The sequence below is a fragment of the Palaemon carinicauda genome, chromosome 5 (genome assembly GCF_036898095.1).
Source record: "Palaemon carinicauda isolate YSFRI2023 chromosome 5, ASM3689809v2, whole genome shotgun sequence".
NCBI classification, from domain to species: domain Eukaryota; kingdom Metazoa; phylum Arthropoda; class Malacostraca; order Decapoda; family Palaemonidae; genus Palaemon; species Palaemon carinicauda.
This window is the reverse complement of record NC_090729.1, coordinates 103,112,653-103,122,652: the sequence shown is the minus strand read 5'-3', so window position 1 is coordinate 103,122,652 and position 10,000 is coordinate 103,112,653. Positions and strand designations below refer to the sequence as shown.

The window sequence follows — 10,000 nt, the reverse complement described above, 5'->3', positions numbered from 1 at the left end:
AATGGAGAAAAGTAGTCATGAGGACTAAATTATACAATTGTCATTAAACTTAAACGTCGTAATAAGCAATAATGTAGGATACCTCTATAGTACAGTCGTATAATACACCTTTTACCGTTTCATTTTGAACAAATGCCAGTTTATTAAGTCAATCGCTAAAACTCTAAGCCACTGTTCATAACAGTTAAGACAATGTTCATATCTCAGTAACAGTGTTCGATTTAATGAAACATTGCTGTATTAGAAACAAGACAATTTGCAAAATACAAAACCTTTCCGAAATAAATCGACCATCAGCACTACGAGCAAACAATCGTAACAAACCTTAAACAGTGTGCATTACTGTAGGCCAATTATCCCTCGAAGGTGAAACAATTTATTACAACAATGAAACAAATGCATATTTCTAAGTCAATGTTTATTAATGAAAAACAAAGAATTTTGTTTTTCACCATTATTCTTGCTAAATCCCATCTTGTACCTTGTTCTCAAAGTTAATTGATTCTTGAACTACCCTTTTTACACTAATCATCGTAGTTTTCCCTGTCTCAACTCACACGTGGTGAATGGACGTACAAGGGGACAATTTACCTGGGACCTCAAGAAGTCAAGATTTGGCTCAGTACAGTACTGTACTGTATGCTGCTATGTATGTACAGTACTGTATATTATAAACTTACTGTACAATTCCAAATGTACATATGACAAACATATCAAAGGTATGAAAGGATGACGTTTTTTCTGAATTATTCAGTTAAATATAATTTCTCTGAATACATTTGGCCATATACCCATTTGAATGTCTATAATTAATAACACTTATATCACAGTTAATTAATTCAATGAAACGAGCAATGTTCCTTTCTGTGAGGGATTTCCTCCAACTGGCCATATACATAGTGGTAGCAAAAGCCGCTCATCAATCTGATGCTTGACCTTGAATCCAATTGAGTTTTTATTTCATATAATTTTCAAAGACAGAAAACAATTTTCAATGGGATTTAGGAAAGGTGAATTTGGAGGCAGATATTTTACTTAAAGGTAGTCGAAATTAGGCAAATATTTTCCATAAGTTGCATTTTCCATGAGCAACACAGCTCTTTCCTCTAGTATTACTGAAATAGGTGTCACGATGCCATGGAAAATATTTATTAACAGATGCATGGATTACTGTATTTCATAGCTTTTCAGTGTTGGCTGTGCTAGACTGTGGACGTGTTATAGCTTTCTGTTTCTCGCTTAGAATATCATTGTACTGATATTAGTTAATCTTATGGGAAACCTAAGTGATAAGAAACATTACACTATGTCTGCTCCTAACTATTTTTGCCTCATATGTAAAAACACGGAGGGAGAACGAAAAAAATGGATAAGATGTGAATGTAGGAGACTCTACCATAAGAAATGTGTGCATATAGTGATAGACATCACTGGTAATGAATCAAGTTTCAACAGGCAATAATCACACCTCGGTTAGCCCTCATTGGTTACGATATTACCACTGCGCAAATTGATATTGAACGGAATAACTTAGATTAGTTATGCGCACACTGCGTACATGAAGCCAAATAAGCCAATTTAGTAATATCAAAATTAAAGGAAGAAGTGAACGAGAGAGATCTGGCCCTGAATGAACAAGATGCGAAAATAGATGACTTGGAAAACAAACTTTCGGACCTTAGGCAGACCAGACGCAGCAGATTCCACCCAGACTACCAACCTCACTGAGAAAGTTGACATTCTTGCCATGAATATGGAATCAATTAAAGCAACACTTCAAACATTGAGAGTCCCAAACCCGGAGAAACCGAAATTTGCTGACAAAGTTAAGGAAAAAAAATCTGTTGATAATTAGATCAACTAATACAATAACTAAAATTACTGAAAGAAAATGCGAGGTTGAACAAGCAATTAAAGACATTTCTATACTGTAGTTCAAGTGATTTATTTTGTTATTATGTAAATTCTTTTCAAAATGTTGTAATCCATATAGAATATATAATTATCTTTGTAAAGAATATATTATTCCAATTACCATTGTTTAGAATAGAATCCGCTCATACACTGTTAAGAGACGTAGTAAGTCATAAATAATTCTTAAGAGTAATAACCTAGTTTTGTTTTGAGTGTATTTAAGAAACCTTTGGATATTCAGTGTTTTATATATAGATATCTGGGAATTATTTAACTATCTCAGAATACATATATGAATATTTTAAAGTGTAACAGTTTTAATGTAAAAGCAAACAAGTGAGTTTGGAATTCGAGAGGTTTAGTAACTTGCCAGTCGTAATATATATAATATCATATGTTTGGTTCCCAGTCAGGAGTGATAGTATAATATATTTTTGGGGCCCAGACCCAGGAGCCATAATCGTATAATATATTTTTGGTGCCCAGACCCAGGAGCCATCAACGTATAATATATTTTTGGTGCCCAGACCCTTGGAATCGCGCGAATCTCTTTTAAATATTGGTGATAACAGGGCTGTGTTTTGATTGAAGTTTTGATCAAATTCAGTGTTGAATGGATTTTGTGTATTGTTTGGATATATTTTTGGAAAAGAATTTAATATTTCTAAATTACAAGATGGCACAGTTTAATATTCAAGCGTTTTTGAATAACACAAGTGTTCAGGAATTGTCAGAAGCTAATGTAACTAAAGCTAAGTGGCTCTCTGTCTTAATGGCATGTGGTGGTCAAGCAACGAGTGGGATGATCAAGGCCCAAAATCAAGTGTTTAGCCTTAGATGCGTTGATAAACTCGGGAAAGTTGACGGAAGAGAAAATTGTGGCAGCTCGTGAACTGTTGGAGGAAGCTGAAGAAGAATTTTTAGCAAAGCAAAGACCAGTTGACCCTCAAACTGAAGGCATGAAAGCAGACAAGGATGTAGAGGCTGAGATTCAACGAACTGAGAAGGATTTGCTTATGTTAAAGATGATGGCGGAAGAGAAGGATGAACAATGATGTGTGAAGGAAATGGAAGCGAGGCGAGAAGTAGAAAGAGTGAGAAGACGGGAAGAAATGAAAGCAAGACAAGAAGAGGATGAACGAGAAGAAGATGAATGAGAAGCCAGAGATATCGTAAGACACGCAAGGTTAATGGAAGCAAGACGAGAAGAAAGAAAGGCAGAGATTGCACGACATGTGATGTAGTTAGAGCTACTGAATGTTCATGCAAGGTCGGCAACTCAGATATTTGAATTGGCAAATGCACGGGTGTTGATCCCGAAATTTGCAGAAGAAGCTCCGGAGGAGTTCTTTGATCATTTTGAAACGGTCGCATCGTCGATGAAATGGTCAGAAGATAAATGGCCTGTATTAGTGCAGAGTGTACTTATTGGGAAAGGCCACATTGCTTATTTATCCATATCTCAGGACCAGAGAAAGGAGTATCTAGAAGTAAACATGAGCATGCTGCAAGTGTACCAGATGACCCCCGAATAATATTAAGAAAATTTTCGAATTTTCTGGAAGGACGAGGAAATGACTTTCCTGGATTACGCTTATCAGGTACAACGATGTTTTAAAAGATGGATAAAGGCTGCTAATGTAAAGGAAATGGCTGATTTGGAAGAATAGATAATACTAGAGCAGTATCTACGAGGAATTCCTGAACACATTCGAATGTACTTGATTGAAAGAGAGGTGGAGAAAATTGATAAAGCTGTTTCGCTGAGTGAAGATTACAATACTATCAGTCGTAAACCCTCCTCGGGCATGAAGTTTCAACCGTTGTTCCAACCAAGCGTCAAGTATTCGCCGAACCTAAGCAGAATGTGATAGTATCACAGCAACAAACGTCGAATCTTCCTCCTTTAAGTATTGTGAAAGACGAGCAGAGGGTTGATATTTTCTGTTTTAAGTGTGACAAGAGAGTCCATATCAATAGGGAATGTTGGTCAAACCTGCCGAAAGCAGTTGTCCAAGGGATTAAGGATAATTCAATTTCACAAAATACAAAGGCGTAGGAGTAATTGGGAAAGGATGCAGGGGAAAATAAACCAGCTAACGTTTACACGACAAACAGGACGAATCCAAACAGCTTGTATGCCTTTAAACCATATATTTATGAAGGTATGTTAGCAGCAATAGACGGGTTGTGAACAAACCCCGGTCAAGATATTGCGCGACACAAGTTGTAATCATAGTGTGGTGGTAGAAGGAGTACATCCGTTGGTGGAACAGTCTCTCACAGGGGCCTTGATTATTTTGAAGGGAATAGGAGGAGAGGAGGCTACCCCTATTTTACGTTTAAAACTGTCATGGGAATTGGTGACGGGGAATTTTGGCTTTGCGGTAAAGGATTCATTGGCTGTCAAAGGAGCAGACGTGCTGCTGGGTAATGAGGTTGGTAGAGCGCCGTTTGTCCCTTATCCCATTGTAACGTAAAAACCATTGAAGTATAGTCCTACGACTGAACTCGAGAAGGACTACCCGTCTCTGTTCCCTAGTTGTGTCACAACTAGGAGTATGAAGAAGAAAGTGGCCGCTGAAGAAGAAAAAGAAATTGAAGGAGCAATGAACTTAGAGATTTGTTTTCAGAAGAGGAGGATACCCTTGATGGTACGCAAGAAGAGAACTCCCGAATAGGTTGGAGCGAAAAGGAATGACAGACGAGTGGACAAAAAGACAAAGAAGAAAAAGAAATCAAAGGAACAATGAACTTGCAGGATTTGTTTTCCAAAGAGGATTCCCTTGATGGTATGCAAGAGGAGTATTCCCGAGTAGGCTCGAGTGAAGAGGAATGACAGACGAGTGGACAAGAGGACAAAGAAAAAAAAGGACCTGGAAGAAATGAACTTGGAGGATTTGTTTTCCGAAGAAGATTCCCTTGATGGCACGCAAGAGGAGAACTCCCGAGTAAGACAGAGTGAAAAGGAGTGGCAGATGAGCAGACAAGAGGAAAAAGAAGAAATGGACTTGGAAGAAATAGAAAATTCCATGTTAGAAGACAAGTGAGTAGGAAAAGACTGATAGGATTGTAACGGAAGGATGCAAAGTTAACATAGTTATTGTGCCGTGTGGTGACGAGACAAAGGCACAGCAGTCTCCAACTTGTTATTATCTTGAGGATGGGTTCCTTATGAGGAAGCATAAACCCCTGGAAATGCTGAATGTGGGATATATCAGCAGATATTAATTCCAGCACCGTTGAGAAGACAGGTGATTGCCGTCGCGCACGAGATGAGACATGGAGATAAGGAAGACGACGGAGAAGGTAATGAAACCCTTTTTCTGGCCTGGCATGCAGAAGGACGTGAGCCAGTTTTGCTGTGCCTGTCACGTATTTCAGACAGCTGAAAAGCCCAACGAGGGCATCAAGGAAGCTCCCTTACACCCGATGGAAATACGAGGAGAACCCTTCGGGAAAGGACCGAAAAAAAATGTTAGCAGAAAAATGGATGGACCGAGATAAGGAAATTCTCCCTAGAAGGCATGAGGACGACGAGTCAAGGATGAACGAAGAAAAGGTTTGGTACGAAGAGTACAAACAGTTTACAGTAGGACGGCAGTTGGTCTACGCATCGGAAAGGAGATTTCCTCACGCCAACAAGGTTCCGGAACCATTCCGGTTTCTTGAGAAGAGCAGTGACTGGACCTACGTTATTGAGATATCAGGAAAAACAAAAAATCTGAGGAAGGCCATATCTACTTCGAAACTGATACTTCAAGCACTGGATTTCACTGAGAATTTCCTTATCCAAGTGGATGCGTCGGATAACAGGACTGGAGCTCTCTTATTTCAGGAATATAAGGAAGGAATTCTTCACCCTACTTGTGTTATGTCGTCAAAGCTGAAGAAGCAGCAACGAGTTGACTCGACAGTTGAAATGTAACTGCTGGCGCTAATCGCAGCGATAAACAGGTTTTTAATTAAATCGACCGCAGAATAAGATTAAATTGATTTTGGATCATAATCCATTAACTTTTGTGAATAAGATGAAAAATAATAATCAAATGTTGTATTAATTTAAAGCATATATCAGGTAAAGATATTGTGGTTGCAGATTATTTATCTTGGGCTGAATCGGTGGATTCAGTCCCGAAATAAATAATCCTTTTTGGGGGGGGGGAGTTATCTTACGAAGCTGATCTAGTTTAGAGTAATTGCACTAGTTTAATAATCATTTTATTTATATTTTATTTGTGCAATGAAAAGAGGATAGCCAGCCCGTAAAATGATCTCCTCTCATATAGACGTGAGCGTCTTATGTAAATTAGGTAAGACTTTCATCGTTAATTTAATTTTATTCTTTATTCAAGTTGGTATATGTAAATTTACGTTAGTTTTTAAGAATTAACTTTCTATTTCACCTACTTCTGTTACGAAGTCTTGTGTAACTATTTGAGTATTGTGGGATTCGTGTGAGATATGAACAAGGGCTTATGTAATGTTCTTTTATATTTTATGAGGTATTGCATCCTGTTTGAAAGAGAATGCTCAATTGTTTTGGGGTACCACGTGCTTGGAATTTTCGAGAAGGACTTAGTGATAGGATGTTATCTTTTTTTTTTTTTTTATTTCAAGGACAAAGGGTGGATGGAGCTAGCTGACTGAGACAGCCATCTGGCATGGTGTGAGTAGCTTTTGAGAGAGTAATGCTTGGTAACTCTGATGCCTTGGCCGGGCTCCCACGCTTCCAGGCCCCAGTCCGGGAAGTGTTGGAAGTAGCTGAATTCCATATAAAAAGGTGACACCAGGTTTACATAGACAGATAGAGAAATCCAGCCTTAAGATCGTCTCTCCCCTCTCTCAGTCTCACACGTAGCTCAGAGTATTGTTTTAAAAGTGTTTAGTACCTATAGTGTGTCCTCTCCTAAGTGACTCTGGGCCCCAAAGCAAATCGTGTGTTGAAAAGATACGTAAAACGAAACGGTTATTTTGAATTCATTGTGATAGGGTGAGTGTTGGCATTGTGTAAAGTTTATGTAACTGGCCTTGTAGGAAGGTTAGGTATTTGTATTATGATCTGGTTATCTATTTTTCATTAAGTGTCAGATTTGAATATTGTACTATTCAGGTTTATTCTCTAGCTTTGGTTTAATTTACATTGCATTATTTCTTTTGTCTTAGTGTAAGGTTTATGCAGACTTCATATCTCAAGTCAAGTCATTATATAATTATCACGTCGTATCAATTTTGTTTCAATCTAAATTTTGTTCAGACTTAATAAGTCAAGAGATTTTTTTTATTATGTAAATTCTTTTTAAAGTGTTGTAATTTATATAGAATATATATTTATTTTTGTAAAGAGTACATTATTAAAATCACCATTGTTTACAATAGAGTACGCTCGTATCCTGTTAAGAGCCGCAGTAAGGATATATATATATATATATATATATATATATATATATATATATATATATATATATATATATATATATATATATATCTACGACTGGCAAGCTACAAAACTCTCTTGAGTTCCAAACTCACCTGTTTGTTTTTACATAAAATCTTTTACACTTGAAAATATTAATACAAAAGGTCTAAGCCAATTATATAACTCCCAGACAGCAATATATAAAACACTGAATATACAAAGGTCTTTTAAGTACACTCAAAACAACACTGGTTAATCATTATTAAGAATTATTAAAACCACCTCTTACTTCGAATCTCAACAGGATACAAGCGGGTATGAAATAAACACTGTTGACTGAAATAATGCACTCTTCACAAAAATAAATATATTCTATATAAATTACAATACTTTGAAAAGAATTTACATAAAACAGATAAATCACTTGAAATATTAAGTCTGAACAAAACTTAGATTAAGACAAAAATTTTACTACCTGAAAATTATATAATCAATTGACCTGAAATATTATATCTGAATAAACCCCAGCCTAAGAGAAAAGAAATAATTAAACTCAGGAAATTATATAATCACTTGACTCGAAATATTAAATCTGAATAAACCTTAGACTTAGACAAACGAAATAATTACACTCTGAAAATTGTATAATCAGTTGACTCGAAATATCAAATCTGCAAAAAAACCTTAGACTAAGACATAAGAAATAATTATACTCCGATACTTAAACTCAAAGAACTTTCATAAAGTAACTGATAAACTTACTAACTTTACATATTTACTTGCGCAAGGCCAGTTAAAAAAATTTACACAATACCAACACTCATCACAACACGATAAATTCAAAATCCCCTTTTCGTCTTATGTATCCTTTCAACACACAATTTACTTCAGGGCAGAAAATCACTTTAGAGAGGATACACTATAGGTACTGAGAGAGAGTGAGGAAGGCACTTTGGCTTTTCATAGGACAGCTGCTTCTCTTCTCCTGCTACGCAGCCCTGGGGCGCCTATATATGAATTAGCTACTTCCAGGAGATTCCAGGACCGAGATCTGGAAGCTTGGAGGTTGGTCTAAGGGTGTAAGGATTGTCAAAAATTGCTCTCTAGGATGTGTATGAACGCATAACGATATGACACTCCCAGCTAGCTCCGCCCACCCTTTTCCCTTGAAATTAAAAAAGACATAAGATCTAACACTGGGGTTTTCGAGACCCTTCCAAAACACGTGGCTCACAAAAGAGTTGTGTATTTTCTCACAAACATGACGCAATACCTCATGAAAATATAAAAGACATTTACACAAGCCCTTGTTCATATCTCGTATGGTCATATGACACTCTTAAACCGATTATGTAATACTTCATGACAAAAATACGTTAATTAAAAAGTTTTATAATTCTTAAAAATAACGTAAATTTACATATACTGACTTGAATGAAAAATACAATGAAATTAAAGACGAATGTCTTATGTAATTTACATATCAAGCTTATACCTACATGAGAGGAACTCATCTTAAAAGCTGGCTATTCACCACTTCAAGGTGCATATGAAAACAAACAAAATTCCTAATTACTCTACACTAGACCAGCTTCATAAGAATATATATATATATATATATATATATATATATATATATATATATATATATATATATATATATATATATATATATATATAAATATGTATATATATATAAATATAAATATAAATATATATATATATATATATATATATATATATATATATATATATGATAAATTTTGCAAATTTTTACGTGTTTTTCATATTCAAATAAGCCATATATATTTTTGATATATTAATGTCTGGATTCTCTTAACGACCTCGGGATCAGAGCCCCAGGCGAAATCACACAAAGACAAGAGCTTGGCTCCGGCCGGGAATCGAACCCTGGTCGGCAAGCTTATATAGACAGTGACTAACCCACTTGGCCACGAAGAAAGATAAAAGTCAATGACAATTCTACTGTACTTATACCTGTCGAATTCAGGTATTTTGTACTTAGAATTGAAATCAACCCATCTTCACCATCGTAGCTAATTGGTAGTTTGTTACTTGGCATTCAATTAATGATAAATTTTGCACATTTTTACGTGTTTTTCATATTCAAATAAGCCATATATATTTTTGATATATTAATGTCTGGATTCTCTTAACGACCTCGGGATCAGAGCCCCAGGCGAAATCACACAAAGACAAGAGCTTGGCTCCGGCCGGGAATCGAACCCTGGTCGGCGAGCTTATATAGACAGTGACTAACCCACTTGGCCACGAAGAAAGATAAAAGTCAATGACAATTCTACTGTGCTTATACCTGTCGAATTCAGGTATTTTGTACTTAGAATTGAAATCAACCCATCTTCACCATCGTAGCTAATTGGTAGTTTGTTACTTGGCATTCAATTAATGATAAATTTTGCACATTTTTAAGTGTTTTTCATATTCAAATAAGCCATATATATTTTTGATATATTAATGTCTGGATTCTCTTAACGACCTCGGGATCAGAGCCCCAGGCGAAATCACACAAAGACAAGAGCTTGGCTCCGGCCGGGAATCGAACCCTGGTCGGCAAGCTTATATAGACAGTGACTAACCCACTTGGCCACGAAGAAAGATAAAAGTCAATGACAATTCTACTGTACT

At 36.2% G+C, this 10,000-nt stretch overlaps 1 pseudogene; it reads right to left on the bottom strand.

Moving 5' to 3' along the window:
• Positions 1 to 1,383: 1,383 nt before the first annotated feature.
• On the bottom strand, positions 1,384 to 1,513 carry LOC137641724 (U4 spliceosomal RNA; annotated as a pseudogene).
• Between the last annotated feature and the right edge of the window lie 8,487 nt (positions 1,514 to 10,000).